This window comes from Vicugna pacos, chromosome 11 (genome assembly GCF_048564905.1).
Source record: "Vicugna pacos chromosome 11, VicPac4, whole genome shotgun sequence".
Lineage (NCBI taxonomy): Eukaryota > Metazoa > Chordata > Mammalia > Artiodactyla > Camelidae > Vicugna > Vicugna pacos.
In genome coordinates this window covers 15,695,857-15,717,401 of record NC_132997.1, presented here as the reverse complement: position 1 = coordinate 15,717,401, position 21,545 = coordinate 15,695,857, and the positions used below count along the sequence as shown (strand labels likewise).

At 44.2% G+C, this 21,545-nt stretch overlaps 1 pseudogene; it reads right to left on the bottom strand.

Moving 5' to 3' along the window:
• The window catches only part of LOC140699547 (formin-2-like), a 72,009-nt pseudogene extending 50,942 nt beyond the window's left edge, over positions 1-21,067 (bottom strand).
• Between the last annotated feature and the right edge of the window lie 478 nt (positions 21,068-21,545).

Sequence of the window (21,545 nt, the reverse complement as noted above, 5' to 3'; positions counted from 1 at the left end):
ATTTTTTCTCTCTGATTGTTTGAAAGTTTGATAAACTCATAATTATTTTATTCTCAGTCTTAAATACTCTGTAACTTCAATATTCCATAACCCCTTAGCTTCAAAAGTGAAATTCAGAAGAACACGCTTATAAATATATAAAGAAAGAAGCAAAAGGAAGAAATATCCCAGGGATTAGGCCTGGGGCCACAGTGAATACTGGGTAAGATTATATTTGATACACTTTTTATTAAAGATAGGAATTTATTCAGTACATTTCTAGGTTTGAATATCTGCATTTTACACCTCAACTTTTTTCAAGTAAGAATAATGAAAGTATTAAACAGAGAAAGTCCCTGTAAGAAATTAAAGGTGGCCTTAGCTCTACTGAAGATTCTATCAACTGCCTGAAGACCAACTGCCTCTCTCTCTTTCTCTCTCTCAGCTGAGCAGTTTCTCAATCACACACAAACAGTGGACCAAAGCCTTAATGAGCAGTCTGGGGAAAATGTTCTGTCATTACGCTGAGTTCTAGCACAGCAGCTTTCATTAGCTGAGCTAAAACTCTTTGAGAATTCAAAGGTAGGACCCCCTTGGAGTCAAAGGAAGAAAGGCAAAATGCAGTTTGCACATCTAGGCAGCAACTAATATTCACAGAACAGATTTTCTAGAGTGAGGCTTTCCCAAACCTAGCTGATAAAAAATTCCTATAATCCAGAGTCCAACCTCAGACCTAGCCCACCAGACATTCCAAAAGTGGAGCCCCAAAATGAGAATTTTAGAAGCTCTCTGGATAGCACAACACTGTGGCAGAGAGGAGCAGTGGCTGAAGCTACAGACCTAGCCAGGAGGTGGCTAAGGAAGGGCCCTGTGAACCATGAACAAGAGCTTTGGGGTTGCCCTCAGCTGAAGGTGAAGCATCTCCAGCAAGTGTGATGTGATCACTCCTCTAAGTGAGAGGAGCTGGGGTCAGGGGACCAGAGTGAAACCATGGAGGCTAATAAGGAGACATTACATTTGTCTAGAGGCACAAAGTTTACTTGCACCAGAGTGATGACAATGGAAAAAAAATAAGGCCAGAGTTTCTAGACCCTTGATCCTTGAACAACCCAGGTTTGAACTGCACAGGTCCACTTATACACAAATTTTTTTTCATTAATAAATACTTCAGTAGCACAGAATCCACAGATTGAACTGTGGGTGCAGGTGGACGGACGCCTATAACCTATAGGAGGATTCTCCACTGCGCCCCCCTGCATTGTTCAAGAGTCAACAACATCTTTGAATCAACAGGCTTCAGCAGTAGACGGGCAATGGAAGGTGAAGAAAAGGCATGAGACGTGGAGTCAGCTTTCTTGGGTTTGAATTCCATCTCTGCCACTTATGACTTAGCAAGTTACACCGAGTCTCAGTTTTCACATCAGAAAATGGAAGTAGGATTAAATAAATTGTTTAAATTAAAATGAATCAAGTTAAGTGATCCATGTGAAACACTCAGCACTGTGCTTGGCCCTTAGTAAGCACTGACAAGACGTTGGCTGGTATTCATGGGTTTTGTCATTAATGATGTTGTTGTGAAAAGATAATCACTGAGACCTACTCTGGGCAAGGCACTGCAAAAATAAAAAAAATTTTTTTTGAAAGGGGAAAACAAGCTTCCCTGATGACAAGTATGGAGACCCAAGACCAATTTCCGTTCCCCCATGACAGCTGCTGAGGTATTTACTTACTTATTTTTGCAAAAGAGAGAAGTGCTTAAGTGTGGAAACAATTTAGTTTTGTTGCTGTAACAGAAAAGAACAAATCTGACTCCATATTAGATCTGTTTCTTTGGCTTTAACTCTGTGCCCTGTTTTCTAGGCTTAGTTTTGCTAGCTCTGCACATTTTGTAAAATATGTTGCCTTTAGCCTGAAATATACAGGAGAGTCTATTGTCAAGGCTCTGATCTTTAAGGATATTGACACTTTTGCTCTTCTATAAAGATGACAAGTTGCACAATAGAAACTAACACTTGTTTTGTTAGAGGTTTTAAAGGGGCACCATGACCTGACCCAGGAGGGCAGCTACAAAAAAAAAAAAGAATTCCTACACCAAGAAGTTTGTAACAACCAACCACACCTTCTCCCCTTTTTAGTAAAAGGAGCCTGAATTCTGACTTTAGGATGGTTCTCCAAGACATTAGTCTGCCATTCTCTTGGTCTGCCGGGTTTCTGAATAAAGTCACAATTCCTTGCCCCAACACCTCATCTCCTGATTTATTGGCCTATCATGTGACAAGCAGAACGAGTTTGGACTCAGTAACATTACCATGATCCTCAATGACACAGATCATTGCAGTATGAATATCCTGGCATAAAGAAACAAGAAATAAATTCCAGTTTTTTGACTCTCTCCTCCATTCCTACTGACTGGACTGGCATAACCAAATTAGACCCATGTGGATTCACATAAGCTACATTTGCCGTGGGACTAGTCACTCCCTCTCCCATTCTCCTGCTTACACTGGGGAGAGCATCACCCACCCACAGGTCTTCACTGCTATGTCCAAAGTGAGTCTGAAGCTCCTGCTTTGTCAAGATATCACTTTAAAGGGTGTGCCTATAGTATTTGTCAACGGCACTGGCACAATACTGACACAGATTGGTGCCTGATAAATCTGGGATGGGTTCTTAAATATCAAGGCAATATATCCTATAGAGACAGTAAATTTTTTCTTATTAGACAGCAAACCAGATGTTAATCTTCTCAGTATATGCTTTCCCACATACTTTGAAAGTCAGCATACATAGACAACTCTCTTTGAGTTTTGTAACTTACAGCTGGGAAGGGGAGGGATTTATGGACCAATCGTGGCCCTGCAAAGACCTTCTGCTACATCGTGCACAGATCTCAGAACCCGTGTCCTGCACACCCTGTTTGCAGAGTATTATGCCAAGATCAGCATTCTAAGGTACATAACACCCGATTTCTCCTCAAACCTTGCCTTGGCTTCTGCTGCCATCTATTCTGAATCTGAAAATCACCTCTTATTACAGCTGTATTTGCATTTGCAGCAGAATGCTAGAAATAAAGGCTTTCTCCTCTGCGTCCTGTGACCTGAGAACTCCATCTCCTCTTGTCAGAAGTCCTCTTCTCCAACCACCTTCAGTACATATATAGACAACATACAACCAATATTTACTACAAAATGGGGTGATTTTCAGACTCCAAAAAGTTCCCCTAATGCCAATTCCCAACCTCAGTTATATTTTGGCTTTGCATGAGATGTTTCTTTTTCAAGGATATCCTATTTTTGTGCCCCTGAAGGAGTCACTAGGGCCTTCAATACAGCCTAACTACCTTGAGAAGCCTGACCTTAGAACATGATGGTGACGACAAGCAGGCACCTCACTCCTACCTGCAGGCTTAAATGTGGGCTCTCTCCAGACTCACAGACAGCAGGAAGCTCCAAAGCATTTCTGATCTGCACCCAAGGTGCATCCCTTCAGCACTAATCAGAACTGCCCTCCTCCCAGGCAGCTGCCCCCGAGGGAGCCAGTCACGCCAGGGCCTTCACATGGAGCATCGTGGCAAAAATTCTCATTTTTAAAGTTCTCATTTCAGGGCAGTATTTAAAGTACATCTTCAGGTCCTTATTTTTCATACAGATTTCTCAGTCTAAGCTCCACATTTCCTAGGCTGTCTTCCATCTTTGAATCCCTAATATCTACTGATAAGAATCCCCAACATCCTTTTCAAACATCTTTAAAATTAGCCCAAGATTCTTTACAGCACATTCACCTGACCCGGAATTAATAAGATTAATTTGTTAAAGAAATACTCATTACCCAATTACATTGAATGCTCTGGACCATTAACCAAAAGAACATGGGGAAAGTGGAAGAAGTGTTTCCTTCTCTAATGGAGGCAGTATGGCTTGGGGACAAACAAATTGACATGAGTGTACAGGTAAGTCACTTAACTTTTGTGTCAACTCCGCTCCCAAGCCAATATCCTCAACTCCCCCCTCACTAACCTTCAGATGTATCCATCCCCATGGGTAAAACATCAGCTTGAGATCAGCGCACTGTTTTGCTGCTACCACACCTAGTGCTGGGGCAGAGGCAGCATTAACCCATCACGTCCCACCTCTGCCTCCACAGGCACCCCTCCATTCCTCTAGTCAGCCCGCAGTCCTGGTTCTGTGGTATCCAAATGAAACATTTTCCACACCACCCGGCCTCACAGACCTCTTCTCACCCAATGCAGAAGTCAGCATCTCCCAGTTTGTAGAGAACACTGAATCCATCAGCACACCCTCACTTCCACGAGCCACCTAGAAAGCACTGCATCCTCCTTTCCATGTTTGTTTTTAACACAGGTGCTCCTATTTATATCCCTGGCAAACCCCCATGGGGGTTGCTGTGCATCCTGCCCCTTTTGGCTTTCTCTGGACCATACACTACCCATTCTCCTTTCTCCCCTAAATCTGCAACATTTCCTGCTCTATTAGAGCCTTGCCATCAGCATCTACACAGGCTCAAAACACTCCCAAGATTTTTAAAAAAATAGTTCTCCTTCCCCACTCATAAACCACTCAGTTCTTCTCTCTGACACAAAACCTCCGGAGCTCATCCCACACCCACGCTGACCCACCTCCCACCTCCTCGGCCTGGGACACCTGGCCAGTGCCCACTGCAACACACTCCAACTCCTCTCTGTATCTGCAAGGTTATTAACAATAATTTTTGGCAAATGCAATGACTACTTTGCAGTCTTACTCTTACCTGACCTCTTGGCAACATTTTACATCACTTAATATTCCACCTGACTTTTTTAAAATCACCGTCTCTGACCTACCTCTCTAACTGCTCTTTATCTGTCTCCTCATGACCTCCTCCCTGCCCACTGCGTAAATGTTCATCTTTATGTCAGGCCCTTATTGATTCTCACCACAGGCACTTTTCAGTGTGTAACAGCTTAAAATATCAGCTACACGATGAAGATTCCTCAATCTCTCTCCCCCAGGCTGTCTCCTGACCCCTAGACACAAATAACCAATTACTTTTACATTTCTTTCAGTAGATTATCCTCAGTTTCAGTAAGACCTAAAGTGTGAACTAACACTTCTCCCAACTTTACACAGTAAACAGCATCCCCCTCTACCCTATCGTTCAAGCCAGAAATCTGGGCATATATCCTTGTTTCTGCCGTCTCACTCACCTTTACACGATCAGTCAAATCCCCAGGGCTTGTCATTTTGACCTCCTAAGGTAATGTTTCTCAAAATGTGGTCCCTGGACCAGCAGCATCGGCATCACCTGGGAACTTGTTAGAACCACAAATTTTTCAGCCCCACCTCAGACCTCCTGACTCAGAAACTCTGGGGGTGGGGCCCAGCAATGTGTGTTAACAGGCCCTCCAGGTGACTGCAATGCCCGCTTGTGTTGGAGAACCACTAATCTATCAATATCATCAGAACTGCCCTTTTTTCAGCCCCACCACCACTTACATTGTTAAGGGCAGTTCCTCCCCTTCTCCTGGATTACCACAATATCTCAGAATCTTCCAGCCTCCAAGTCATACCCACAGAACACCCCTCGGCCCACACTCCACAAACACCCAGAATGCTGCCTCTAAAACACAGATCTGATCACATCACACTCCTCTGCCTACAGCCCTCCAGCGGTTCCCTGCTGCTCTGAGGATTGAGTTCCGATTCCTAGACCCAGGTTTCAGAAGCCTCCATAAATGGTTATGTGCCGTCCAGAACCTTTGCCTTGGATGCCGACTCTGCCTCGCCCCTCCCACTGTGACACTCTGCTCCTGCCACACTGACCACTCAAAATGCAGCTCCTGTACCCCCGTGAAATACTGTGCCACTGCCTCTGCTCATCCAGGAGCCCCTTTGACAGTGACACAGCACAGGAAGAGCACCTGCATTTTTTATGGGAAAATTCAATAACTATTATGTGACCGGCTGGTGACCAGGCATGGGTAGAGACAGGAAGAAAAGTCATATAAACTGACCCAATAAGGTTACCTCGTGCTCCAACACTGCTGGTGGGAGCATAGTCTGGCACAACCATTGTGGAAAACAGTATGGAGATTCCTCAAAAAACTAAAAATAGACTTACCATATGATCTAGCAAACCCACTTCTGGGTATATATCCAGAGGGAACTCTAACGCAAAAAGATACATGCACCCCAATGTTCGTAGCCACACTGTATACAATAGCTAAGACAAGGAAGCAACCTAAATGTCCATCAACAGATGACTATATAAAGAAGTTGTGGTATATTGATACAATGGAATACTACTCTGCCATAAAAAAGAATAAAATAATGCCACTTGCAGCAACATGTATAGACCTAGAGATCATCATTCTAAGTGAAGTAAGCCAGAAAGAAAAAGAAAAATACTGCATATCATTCATGTGTGGAATTTTAAAAAAAGGACACTATGAACTCATCTGCAAAACAGAAACAGACTCTCAGACTTAGTAAACAATTCTTTGGTTACCAAGAAAAGGGGATGGGAGGGGATAAATTTGGGAATTTGAGATTTACAAATATTAGCCACTATATATAAAAATAGATTTAAAAAATATTTCTTTGGTATAGCACAGGGAACTATGCTGAATATCTTATAATGACCTTTAATGGAAAAAATATGAAAATGAATATATAATATATATGTGTATATGCAAGACTGGGACATTGTGCTGTATACCAGAGATTGACACATTGTAATTGACTGTATCAATAATAAATAAATAAAATTGTAAAATTAAATAAATTAATTAATTTAACTCATGTATTACCTATGTATAGACCACAGGCCAGCAAACTGCAGCCTGCAGGCCAGATCCTGGCAGCTGCCTGTTTCTGTAAATGAAGTTTTGTTAGGAAATAACAGCCATGCTCGTTCATGACACACCATCCATGGCTTATTTCACACTACAACCACAGAGCTGAGTACTTGTGACAGAGTCAGTGAATCGTTTACTAAGGCCTAAAGTATCTCCTATCCGGCCAACTTTAAAAAACTTTGCCAACTCCTCATCTAAACAAAAAAGATAATATAAAGGAAATGAATCTTGTTTCAGATTTCCAAACTCTAGTAAAAATCTGGGGGAAAAATCCTGAAGCTCCTGGCTGGGTGGTCTCTTCTCAGTCCAAGGTACCACCATGGGTCTACACTTCTCCTGGCTCTTGACATGAGAGAAGGAAGGCCCTGAGAAACGCAGGTCACATCAGCAGAGCTAATTAATATGCAGCGCATATTCAGGAGAAAGAGAAGAAAAGAAAATCAGGATGGAAAAGTTGGGCTGGGTCACCCATTTTGATAAAAGTCCATCATAGAAATTCAAAATGAATTCTGTATGACCCACTGTTAGCCAAGTGGATGATAAAAAGCACCAGCTGTGAGAGCCAGAACAGGTGTCTGAAACATCATGCTCTTCTTCAATGAGGAAAGACAAGTCACAAGTAAGAAAGTGTGTCATTAACTTAAAAAGTGTGACTGCTACAAATGAGTTTTTAAAAATTTATTTTTTAAACTTCAGTGAACTTTATGGTTGGGGATTATCCTGAAATCTATAAAAGCACTGGCAGCATTCCCGCTCCGCTCAGCACACTGTGGTGCGGGGATAACAATCAGTACTGTTGCTACTTTTGCAACAAAACACTTGAATTGCGCATAATGTGGGGGCAGGGATCACCTGTTTTGCCTTCTAAAATAAAATACACAAAAAGCAGCACATGTTAGAAATTTACTAAATGGCATACCAGGTGGAAAAAATAAAATAATCTCAAAATATATGTGCTTCAATCCATACCTGTAAAAGCTTGGATACTAATTACCACAGGATCCAGCCATAAACCATTCAATTGCAAGATTAGAAATGAATGTGACAGAGTCCTCTTTAAAATGATGGAGCCCAAAGAAATAATAATTTTCAAAATGTATACTAAAATCCTTCTATTCCACATTGAACTGTATGACGACAAACACGGGGGATGCAATCTGACCCACCGTACAATCAACCCTGTGGTGAAGCAAGGTTACTAATACAACCATTTAAAAACCATGCACGTGCACAGCCAGCAAAGAAAGAAACCAAGTTCGAACTTCTTGATACACATCCACTTATTATATTCTTTAGGAAGTAATCTATTTTTTAACTAAAAATAAAATTGGATGAAAAAGATGCCCCTTGGAGAAAACTAAGAACAGTAAGCAGATTTCTTCCTGTTTATATTTACTGACTGTTCCCTTCAATAATTTTACCCTATAGGAATTATCCAACCAAGAAAATCAAACATATTCCATGGGGTGAATTCTTGGAGGGAGAAGAGCAATGCTGTGCAGCAAACCAAGCTCTGGCCCTTTCAGTTGCTCTGCCTTTGGAATTCTGTGTAAAACAGAGGTCCTTACAGAAAGTGGTGCTTTCATTCACTCATGCCATATTATCTGCAAAGTACGCCAGACATTCATACTCAACAGAGCAAAAGGGACTGTGAAAGGATTTCAGTCTAAAATGGGACTGGAGGACAGGGAAGGGAGAATCTCAGTCACACGCCCCTAGAAAAACAGAACTAAGAACTGAGAGGCTGATTTGCCTTAATTACAGAAGATAGAAACCTCTCTCCTGACCAATGAACGTCCGTCGAGAATCCCTCCCCATCCCTGAGCCAATGAACCTACTGCCTGGGCTCTGGCTGGACCTCCTGCTCTTTTCACTCCCTGAGCATAAAAAGGGCCACCTCAAACCCTCAATAGAATTCCTGAATTACAATTCCTCTGCTATTCCTGAATAAATGCAATTTCTGGTCATTTGAGCTTGCCTCAGCTTACCTCCTTTGTTTAGGTCTACACTACAGATAAAATAAGTTATGTGCCAACATTTGCATGGAATCCTTTCCCAGGGAAAGCACGGAGCTGTGACGTGGTCATGGACACACCACCAAGTGGGCATGATGCAGTCACCTCCAAGAACTGGCAGTTTTCTGACCCACAGCTTTTCCTACTGTCTCTGTTTCCATTCCACTCCATCCAGAAAGATGTGGGGAGGGAGGGCTGGGGAAAGAATGTGCTTATTACACCAGTAAAACCAAGAGTAGCAAATAGATCAAGAAAGAATGGCAGTAAGCCCGGAAGGACACATCCCACAGAGTCGGTGCCCCAGCCAGGTAATTCCCGAGCTAATCCACTTTCCATCCCATCCTCCACCTTCTTTCCCTCCAAGTGTTCATAAGATTATTAAATACAGGTAACTCCTGACCGTTCAAAACAACTCACTTAATAGATTCTCCAGGTCTTCCTTTCCTCAGTCACCCTGGCTTTCCTTCCAGCCCTCCTCCTCATGAAACCAAGGCGTATTTACTGAATGGCTGTGCTGGGTTCTATGATAGAAACGGGAAAGATCTAAACAGTCATCACTAGTATTCACTGGGCACTTATTACATGCCAGGTGTTGTGCTAAATGCTTTATCAATCCATCCCATTTAATCTTCAAGATAACCCCCAGAGGTAGGTACTGTTATTATACATGAAAAATTTTAACCTGTGTGACCTTGAATAAATGTCCTAACCTCCTAAAAGATGGGATTGGAATCCACAGTTTAGGACAAGAGTGCTCCAAAACGCTCTGGGGAGACTCGGACGCCTGTGTTCATCACAGACCCGTGTTTCCATGGTAAACACAGGGACATAGCACACCTCCACATAACATTTAATTTGCATGGGGACATATAGGGTGTGCTGCCTATTATGATACATGTGTTAGGTCCTCTGAGAGAGAAAATGCAGAACTGATGGTCAAGGAAGGAAGGTGTCTGAGAGGAATGACATCTAACTCTGAACAGCACTCTAGGAGAGAGTAGAGCTTAGCTGGGAAATCACAGTTCAGGATCAGCAGCAGCAGTGTGCACAGAGCTCCAGGGTGGGACAGAGCACGGACAGCTGGGAGAACTGAGGTCTTCAGCAGGGGTGAAGGTTGGGGTTTGGAGGAACAGAAAGAAAAGTGGGTCATGAGCTCAAAAAGAATGGAAGTGTTGAAGGCAGGAAGCAGATGATGGAAGTTCAAGGAATTTGGACTTCTGTAGGACAGAAAAAAACACTAAAAGGCTTTATGTAGGAAAATGATACATCGAATGTGCAGGATTTGTCAACTGCTGACACTTGGCACTCACTAAGTCTTTTTTGGAGCAGAGGTCCTGTAAAATGCTTGGCAGCATCCCTGGCCTCCGCCCATTAGATGCCAGCTGTACCCTCCCCCCATTGTGGCAACCAAAATTGTCTTCAGGCATTGCCAGATATACCCTGGATGGCAACACGGCCCTGAACTGAGGACCACAGGGCTAGAGTAAGGAGACTGGACTGGAGACTGGTATCGACAGACCCAAGATGATAACTGGAAAGGCTGATGTGATAAGCCAAGCATCTGATGGCTGATCGGACAGGAGATTTTCCTGATTCCTCTCATATAACGTGGCCTCACAATCTGGCCCCCAAGAATCACCTAGAGGACAGTCCAAGCCCACCCTGTGCAGAATCCTCTCCACCTCTGAAGCTCATCTCCCCCAGCGGTGCCATCGTCTCCCCTCCCCCATGCGGACCCTGACGGCCTCATCAGCACAGCCTTCCTCTCGCTCTATCACATGGTCCAGTGCCTGCTTCCCAGCACCTCCCCCACAATCCTGGGGGACACCAATCTCAGCCAACACCCTGAGCTCCTCAGTTCTAATCACTCTGTAGACTGGACTTTGGAATCAGGAGCCCAGCTCCACCTCTCAGATCTTAAACACAATATCCTCTGGCCACAGCCACCTATGAATCCATTCTCTCTCCATGCTCACTCCACCCACTCTTCACTGTCCTTAAGAACTTTAATCCCAATTTACTACTCGCCACTTTATCCTAATTTACTAGATTTATATGCTTGTATTTTTAGCTTATAACCCATGGCCTATACTGGTAGTCCCTGTTCCTTTGCCCTCGATCAACTGCTACCATGATGTCCCAAAGGATCACAAATTCCAGAAGTCCAGAAGAAAGTGATCATCTTGCGTGAAACCTGCTCTTGCTTCCGTATTCTGATGCTTACTAGAGTATCACCATCCATCCAGACATGTGAATCTGAAACCAAGGAAATCATCGACTCCTTTGCTTCTCCACATCTAATCAGATGTCAAGTGCTGGCAATTCTAAATCCTAAATATTCCTCAAATCTCTCTGCCCATCTCCACTGCCTCCATTTCAGTGTAGGCACTTTTACTGACCACCCAGACACTCATTTTGAATTTCTTCAATCCACTCACCATTCTGCCACCAGAATAATTTTTTTAAATAAATGCCAATCTATTTATGGCTTAACTACTCAAAATTATTTAAAGCACATAGTATGACATCAATGTCCTTGTTTACATGTCTGGCCTCCTTTCCACTTGTCAGTCTCCCAATTTACAATCTAGAAATTCTTATAAACTATGGTCACCTGCATCTCCATGCCTGGTATACATACTTCTCTTTTTATAGCCAATTCCTGCAAAGAACTCCTAGCTGTCTCTCAAGGTCTTGCCCAAGTGTTATCCCCTGAGCTACCAAGAAGACTCAGTTACCCTTTCCCTTCCCGTTTGTCCCCCTACTGTGCATATCTCCACTGGGACCCATAACATGGTTATGACCTGGGTGGAGTGACAGTTTACATACACTGAACACTTATCATATACCCCATACTGTGCAAAGTGTTTTACTTGTATTCATGCTCTTCTTACTTAGAAACCACTATATTACTCCTCATTCTACAGAAGAAACAAACTTTGAGAAATTAAGCCATTTACCTAAGTTTGCACAATAAGTGGAAAATCCAGGGCTCAAATCCAGAACAGTCTGACTACAGAGTCGACTTCAACTACTAAATTCCAATAATTTGTTTATATGTCTTATGTAAGTCAGTGTCAATCAGTAAGATATTTAGAATACAGAGAGAAAAAAAAGAAAGGAAAATTATATGTTTTTTCTCCTAAAAGGAAAGAAAAGAAAGAAAGGGAACAGAAGGGAAGGGAAGGCAATCAAAAACTTTGTTGTGCTGGATGTGGGCTCCCTGTGTCAGAAAGGGATAAACCAAATGAAAATTAAATTAAATATAGGATACTTTTGAGTGATTGTTTATTCAGATAACAGGATCCATTTGAACTTGACCCCATGAACATCCTAGTTTGAGTGGTCTGGGCACTGTGATGTTGAGAAGGAAATGAAATCAGAACACAGTCCTGCCTCTGCAGGGCAATATTTACAGTATCCATATCTTCTTCAACTTTTTCTATAAATGTATCAATAAAACATTAACCCTAAAAATATACCCTAAGGATAAAAGTGAACCTACTGGGAGCCGGAACAGTCCAAGCTTGGACTAGATGGAGGGGACTGTAGAGGCACTAACAACAGGCGAGGTGGCAGGAGATAGGATGTGAAGTTGATGGAACAACAGCGGCAAATCAGAAAGCTTACTATTTAAGTTTCAAAGCAAATTACTAAAGGGAAACCAGAAAAACAATATTAACTATGCTGGGAGGAATGGGGAGGGGCAGGGAAGGTGGTACCTAAATCCTCACCATGACAGCCAGAAGGTGGCAGTAATGTTGATGACTGCATCTGTAAACTTAAAATACCAGAAGTCAAAACCAGCTAAACAAGAGCCAGGACAGCACATGGGGGGGGGAAACTGACAGTGGGGGGCGGGGCGAGGAGCAGGGCTGCTGCATGACTTCCAGCCTCCCTGCCCTTCACCCAGGTCAATGGGGTACTTTAGATCTTTTAAGTCTCTCAAATTAAAAAAGAAAAAAAACCTATATAAGTAAAACTGAGAAAGGATTACAGCTTCAATCTTCTTTTGTTACCCGGCTTATAATGGATTTATGCAGTGATTACCTAGGTAAAGGAATGGATAGAAAACATGGCTACTAAATGAATTTCAGAAAATGAAATCTATTTTGCTACTGAACTCTAAGTTGACATTAGAGGTAAGTCTGCAGAAAAAAGAAGTATTTCAGCTAAAATGATTTTAAAAGCTGATCTGAAAATTAAGTATAATTTTAACACCACAAATAAAACAACTTCTGAGAGTTAATACTGTACATAATGTTTCAAATGTAAAAATAGAGCCCTGCACACACACATGCTCTTAGAGCTGAAAGACACATCATAGCTTTTATTGCTTCTCAGGAAAATAATTGTGTAGGTTTGACTAAATAGCATCTGAGTATTCTTCCTGCTCTGAAAAAAAAATGAATACAAATACAAATGATCATTTCCGTTGGTCAATCAAATCTCCACTCTCACTGTCGAGGACAGTGAGTAGAGTGCATTCTATTCATTTCCTGCTCTTGTTATTGATTAATGACATCTTTCAACAGGTTCGAGATCATGTTTCTTTTATTCTTTTTGGCCTGAATTTTTATGTCTTCCTCCTCTTTAATTTTAGCCTCACTAATCCAAACACTCATCCAAACCTACGCTCATTTACATACACACCAAGGAGTTCCTGCCCATGTGGGCAGCATGTGGACCACTACATATACAGCAAAATCGGCACATCTGCCAAACCCAAAATAGCCCAGCATCCAGAAATACTCTACTAAAAAGACATTTAAGGTAGGTTCTATATGATTAAGTGGATATAACCATATAGTCCTGCCAAAATGCTTGGGCCAAATAAACTTGCTCTTTTAAATTTTTTAAATATATTTTTATTGAAGTATAGTCAGTTCACAATATGTCAATTTCTGTTATACAGCATAATGCTTCAGTCATATATGAACATGCATATATTCGTTTTCATATTCTTTTTCCCCTTAAGTTACAAGTAAACTTTATTTTTTGTGAGTAAAGAGTTGAAGTGAAATCTGACATAGTTAATGATTGAAGAAATCCTAGAAGAGCTCACTAATGGATAATCAACAATTATATAAGATAATTTAGTGGTTTGCTGAAAACAGCTGCTGATGAATATGACCCAGAAAAAGGGATCTCAAAACGAATAAAGGCATTCTAAGAAAAAGTATCTTAAGGGACCACACACTAATTCTTGCAAAATGACCTCCATCCACACCTAACAGGCAATGAGCCGGGGTCCGAGGTCCACAGTAGGCTGAGGACTGGTAATACCTCGTCCACAGGTTGCAAGCCAATGGCCTGAAACTTCAAATTACGTGATGTGTCATAATAGTGAATGTTTTGCTATTTCTAAAGATTTAGAAATCACAGTAAATATTTCAGGAGAGATTTTTCCCCACACTTGAGAGAGATGACTAGACCAGGTTCCAAAAGGAAAAAAATCTTTCCCCAGACCACAAAAAATACCATGATCCACAACCCAGCGGTACAACCTACCAGGCTGCAAGCACGAGCACTATTCATATGTTTTCCCCGGCTATCTTCAGAACTGCTCTAGCTTAGAATTTTGTTTGAAACATAAAACAAAAACAAACCAACAAAGCAAAAGGCAAGTGTGAGGATAATGGGCAATGCTACTCGGCCATTAGAGGAACACAATCTTTCTCATCTCTGAAAGCAGGGCTACAAAAAGGGCTATCAGCCCTTTTGATGGCTGAAATAATTTTAAGTGTCATGGCCCTAATTTTGATCAGTTAATAAAGTGAACATTCCACTCAGCAAAAAGCAAAAGCTAATGTGTGTCAGGTCATATGCTAGGTATTAGTTTTCTCAATAAACAGAATTTTATTCAAGAAAATATAGAGCACCATGTACTTCTGCCCTTATAATATTTTCCTCCTAAAACTGACTTGTCTTCTCTACCTCAGTAAATGGCACTACCATCCACCCAGCCACATAAAATCAGAACCAAGGAGCCATCTTTGATTTCCTTTTTCCGTTGCCCCCATTCGAGACCCACCAGAAGAACCAGCAGCTCTGCCTCCAGAATCCATCCCACGCCCACTGACCCTCTGTCACCTCCACCACCACCACATCTCGCTCCACTCCTGCCATCGGTCCCTCTGGTGTTCCGGCTTCTGCTTCTGCTCCTACACAGTGCTGCCCAGAGACCAGGCCACGAGATCCATGTGCAGTATGGAACAAATATGTTCTTACCCTGCACAAAACATTCCAAAAGCTCCCACTTGAAAAAAAAATCCATTTTCCTTCCTTAGCTTTCAAGACCCCAAGTGTTCTGGCTCCTGAGGCCTTTCTTTCTGTCCTCATCTCCCAAAACAGCAGCTACACAGGCCTGCAGGCTGTGCTCTGCTTAGGTCAGGCCTGCCTGCGCTCCCTGGGCCCTGTGCACCTGCCCCGGGGCTTCCTGGAATGACCTTCCCTCTAACCTGAACTCATGGCTCCTCACATTACATGTGAGACTTGCTTCACTCCACATTCACTGCCCCCCCCATTCACTGATCACAGTACTTGAATTTATTTCCTTCATAGTGCTTATTAGAATCTGATGGAAATTCATTACGTATGTTTCATTTGTTTTTGTTTTTGTTTTTGATCTGTCTCACCCCACTGGGAAGAGGATATAAATTTCAGAAGAACGGAAATCATATTTCTCTTGCTCATTAATGTATCTCTGGAGCCTGCAACACTGCCTGGCATGTTGAATGAATTCAGTAAACATCTGTGAGTGAATTAACATTATCACTCAAAGCTCTTTGCCTTTCAGTATTCTTGAGATTTTAACCAAGTCAAAATGTGAGAGAAAATGTGAAATCCTTTCATCTTTTCTATAGCATTTCTAAAGCACAATCTTAGGCCCTAAAAATGTATACAATTCCATGGACCTAAATCAAAAGGGTTGACTGAAGTTGGCTAAACCGCATGAGTAAGGTCTCCAGATCAAAACTCTAGTGCTTTTATTAGGAGTGTAGACAGAGATGAAGCGGGGAGGGGAGGGGGAGGTTTGTTCTCAGGGAAGGGAGCAAAGCTGGGGCGGGGAGAGAGCCGGTTGTGAGCTTCTTCCCACAGGATGTTCTGTCTCAAAGGGCCACTGTCTTCGAGAGAACTGTTGGTTAGAAGTCCTCCCAGCAGCAATTTTCTGGAAACCAGCAGAGGGGCTAATTACCAGAAACTTCTCTCCCTACAGAAAAGAGCCGTCCTCCCCACAGCCCCACTAACACCTCAGTTCACATAACTCCCTGTGCTGTTACCTCTGCTTGGCTTTGGAGAAAATTCTTGACGATGCGAACCGTAAATACACACTTCTGTGCTGAAACGCTATTTAAGTGTGTGGAATAACATCTGTTACTAGAGCACCTTTAATTTCATATTTGTTTTGGATTAGGTTGGACTAGGTTTGGATTTGCTAGAGAGGAAGAACAGAGCCAACAAATACAGTAAGGAGAAAATGCAGTCACAAAGTTGGGGAAAGAAACTCCCCGTTCTGAGGAAATCTCTTCACACCAGCATAAGGGACTGTATGTATTTTGCTTTTCACTGTCTATGCCACACCCAGCCGCCTTCCAAAATGACAAGTGGGAGGGGTCACTAGTCTAACACAAGAATGGAGTGAGGTGGAGGGCAAGAAACAGACTGTTTATTGATTCAGCGATTTTTAAAATGGAGGAATAGGATTATTCTATTCTTTGCAGCTTATTCCAAGTCCACATTTACTGACTGATAAGACTATTTCTGTTCTTTTTTTAAGGGGGGGGGGCAGGAATTAGGTTTATTTATTTCTTTTTAAAGGAGGTACTGGGGATCGAACCCAGGACCTCATGCATGCTAAGCATGTGCTCCACCACTTGAACTATACTCTCCCCCAAGACTGTTTGAGCTCTAAGGGAGGAAAATGCAGTCAACTTGGGAACAGTTTTAATCAAAAAGCAGTTGTTATGGGGAGGGCATAGTTCAAATGGTAGAGCACATGCTTAGCATGCACAGGGTCCTGGGTTCAATCCCCAGTACCTCCTCCAAAAGTAAATAAATAAATAAACCAAATTATCTAAACCCCCGCCCCCAAAAAGCAACTGTTAGACACGCCTAGTGTTTGCCTTTGTACCATATTTATTTTACTTCCTAGATGCAAACTGATACATCTCCTAGAATACAGCTCCATAAAGCTTTCAGCCCACCACATTCCACGGGTTCTCTCTCTCTAATAACACACACCTCTCAAAAAGGAAAAGGGAGAAAAAAAATTCATTGTTAATTCTTCTCATAGAAGAAAAAGATCTACCGAGCAGTGATTAGCTGCCACGTCATAAATGAACAGACAGGCCACTCGATCAGTCTTAAGAAGAAAGCTTCACAAGCCACAGCACGTCCCGAGGACCCTTCTTTCACACGGGAAGTATCAAAAAGATCTCACAATATCTTATGTGACTTACGTCCCTAATACCGAAAGGAGACCACAGTTACGACGGGTAAAGCAGAGGAATTAGAAAAGCAGGCACACACAGACATTTTATTATTTCCTGTCACTTCCTGATCCCAGCCAGGGCTCATTCCCATTGTCTTCCAAAGCGCACATCATCGCCCGTCTCGTTCAACAGCGGGTCCACGGAGAGGAGCCGCGGGTCAGAAGCCCTGAGTAACCGGAACTAACCCGCGCGGGTGAGAGCCACCGCTCCGCCGCCCAGACACCGGGCGCCAGCGAGTGAGCCACGCAGGCCTCCAGTTTCCTCGCGAGAACGCCCTAGGTGAGAATTCTTACCCACGTGGGTTTAGAGGCACACTCATCACAACCCCCAAGGTCACACACATACCACACACCTGAGAAAGGTTAGCAATACTCTGGCCTGAGAATGATAATCCAGCTGTTCAATATGAATTATGAAATGGCTTTGGGACTGTTGTTTGGCAGTATTAACGCTCCTGGTGAATGGGAGCCGGGGGAGAAAGCAGACAGCGCTGCTTCATGTCACCAGTCAGTACACAGACGAGCTATGAACACACTGAGATCGCATTCCGGGCCCTGGGAAACCCACCGTCTACGGGGAACACAGCTCTTGCCCTGTCGAGATGCTTCTGAAGGCACGTCTATGACCAGCAAAGTCAGAAATACTGGCTCAGAACCACTTCAAAGCCATCGGGCTAGCAAAGTGTCAAGAGTGGCCATCTGTTAAGAAAAGGACGTTTGGCAAATATACTGACGAATACCCTAGTGAAAAAGGAAACAAACAAGCTGAGTGGCAGAGAGGAGGAGGGCCTGCGTCACATACGGGTTTTTAAATTTTAGGCTGATTGGGGCCGACACACAGCACAGCTGCTATTCTGACTGCAGTCTGCCTCCGAGCCAGTGAGTTCTGTGGAGTCTCCTACTTACATCAAATGGAGCTGAGCTGGACTGGGCACTCTGCCCCCACGCTTCCCCGAAGCAGCCACTGAAAGAAAGGAGGAGACCCACGGCAATGATCCGCGAGCAAAGCTGCTCTGCTTCTTCTGGAGGCCCGTTCTCCTGCTGGCTGAACAGCTTCTCCAACAGAGTTCGCCCTGCGGGTGAGACACGGTCATTAGGCGGGAGCACTGGCAGGTCCCCTGGCTCAGAACTCCCCCGAGGAGAGGCCAGCAACACAGCCTGTGGAACACTGTTGCCAAGGCTACGGACTTGCGCAGAGAGAGCTCTGCAGTCAGGCCTGGGACACCACACTGGACAGGGGAGCTCTGGTTCACACCCACATCCTCCAAAACAAATCCTACTCCCGAAAAGGATGGGTCCCGTTATGAGTCCTACCTCTTCTTGTACCTGCAGAAGCACCCGACCTTCTGGATTTCTTTGGAAACCCCCCTTCTGCTCTGTGTTATCCCTGCCCCTGGCTCTCTGAGGAAGAAGTCAGTAGCCACCATTTGGGCTAAGAAATGTCTGTGGCTAACATTCAGTCTGGGATGTGGCAATGGGGGGGGGGAGGAATAAGGAAACAGGGAGGTAGGCACCAGCCTCTGAGTAGGGGAGAGGGCTGGCCAGAAGGAAAATTCACCCAGAAGAGGAAAATGGTAGAAACGCAAAATTTTCTTCTATGCACCTCAGAAACATAACTCTAGGGTAGGTCTACACAGCAGGCTTTTATTATTTCCCTAAAAGAGATAAGAAAAGAGAGGCACAAGGAGAGGAGGACACTGGCTGAGGACCGGGGCCCACCTGTCCCACGGTTCTCGGTCCCGGTCCTGGCTGTCCCTCAGATCACCTGAGAGCAGAATGAAGGGGACGGGGACTCAGGCATCAGTACCTGACTGGGCACCAACTGATTCCAACCTCAGCCAGAGCTGAGAGCTGCAAGTCTAGTCCCTCATCCATTTCTGAAGCTACTCATTCTGACTTATCATCCTTTGGGAAGTTAGTCAGCAGGTGTCTGCACTAACCGTAGGAGAACTACAACGTCTCCCCGGTCCCGTCCAGGGCCGCCCGCGGGTCACTCAGCCCCGGCCCTGCTCCTGCCCACCCTCCCACCAACAGAGTCAGTCCTCAGACTTAAAGTCACTCATCCAGAAAAGCTTCCAGTGACCCCTTCCACACTCTTATGGCATCCTTCAAAGCTTCTTTGTGTAATTATTTTAGTTAATTATTTGTGCAATTATTAATTTAATGTCTGCCTCCCTTACTAAAACAACCTCTCTGACAGCCAGCACACATCCTGCAAATTCGGCCACTTGCACATAAGAAATATGAAAACATATTTTTAGGATTTCTAAATGAATACAATGTTACGATTCTCTGATGAAGATTCATTCGCACCATGGTCGGAAGTGGAAATGACCTGCAAACTTTCTCTGTACAGGGTCAAATCGTAAATATTTTAGGTTTTACAGGCCATGTAAGGTCTCTGTTGCACATTCTTCTTTGGCTTTATTTTGCTTTGTTTTCTTTTTAACAACTTAAAAAATCTGAAAAGCCCTCTTAGCTGGGGGCTGCACAGAGCCAGGCCCAGGTCTGTGCATCAGTCACAACGTTGAAATTTCAAACATGTTAAGTGCTCAGTCCTGCGCAGTCTAGGAGCCATGCAATTTTCATGCCTCCTCCTATTTTTGTTTGTAAAACGAATCTAAACTCCAAATCTACCTGGGACATGTAAAACGTCAGAGCAGGGCAAAGGAGCTGTTCTCTCCACTCCTGCAGGTCACTAGAGAACACTTGTTGGTCTCCCAGGACTTTTCTAAGGAGAAATAAAAGATTTTTTTCCCTACAGAACTTAAGTTTGCTTGCAAACCTGACTGGACCCAAACACCTAGGAAATCACATCCCTCAATGCTCAAGTGATTAATTATAATGACAGTGCACCCACGTCATACATCTTACAGCAGGCCAGAAAACAGCCAGAGAACTAGTGAGTTCTTTTCTGAAACTCAACATTGTATATGACAGAAAATAGGGGAGACAGGATCTTGCCTGGGGTGTGTGTGTGTGTGTGTATGTGTGTGTGTGTGTGTGTGTTCGTATTTGGGAGCAAAAAAATGTATATTTGTATATCGAGTCAAAAATTAACAAAAGTGGCTAGGGAACAGAGTGGAAGAGGGGGCTTGCAACCCCCAGAGCTTCAGTTCCCTGAGGAGCAAACACCCATACATCGGGAGCTCCTCAGCCACAGCTCCCCTGGGCCGGGCCACCTGTGCTGGGGGCGGTCCAGTGCGCTGCACCCCGACCCAGACTCCCAGGATGCCCGCAGCCCCGCCACAACACCTCTGGTTTTAAAAGCCTGATGTGTCTCCAGACAATGCCAAACGTCTCCTGTGTGGCAAAATGGCCCTGGATTGAGAACTCCTGCCTTAGCCTCTCTGAAGGGAAGTCCACCTCCTCGCATTAACAACAGCCCAGCTGCCCTGGGGCCTTCCTCTTACAGACCTCTCAGTGGAGATGTTTTATGTCAAACCCCACCTATCTCAGCGACCAGAAGTCAGTGGTGATCTCTGATCCCCACCCGCACTTTCAAATAGTTTGACTCCTTCAAACTGATCAGCTCCCTTGAAACTCTTGCCATTGATGAGACCCCCTGCTATCCACAGCCTTCTTGTCCTCCCCTCCCCTTCACTAACCCTTCACCCCCTGACTCACTGCCCTCGTTTCCACCTCGATTCCTCTCATCCTTGTCACAGACACTCAGGGAGATAACTCACCTGTGACCTTGAATCCTGCCTCCTGAGCTTCCTCCATCCCCCGCAGGGACCCGCCCCAGTGATACTACCAGTACCCACACCAACGTCCAAGGCCACTCCCACCCTCCAGGGCTCGCCAACCCCCTCAGAGTAAAGCCCTGACTGAGGAGCACCCCTGCTGCCCTGCACCTCCTGCCCCGCCCACTCCAGGCTCCCCTGCCGGCCTCCTCCTCCTCCAGCACCCTGACTCCCCCACCTCGGAGCTTCTGCATCAGAACACTCTTCCCCAAATACCTGAATGACCCACTCACCCATTGTCACTTCATTCATGCATCTGCTCAGTCGTCACTGCCCGAGAGGACGTCCTGACCACTCTGTCACCCTTTCCCCCTTACTTGCCTTCACCCTGCAAAGAGCTCGTCCCTTGAGTTTAGGTCCATCTGGGGCCGACTCCTTCCCATGGAGGGAGACCCTGTTTTAGCAGATGCACTTAATTTTATGAAAAATCTCCCGGAGCCCACATCCCTCCCTACTCC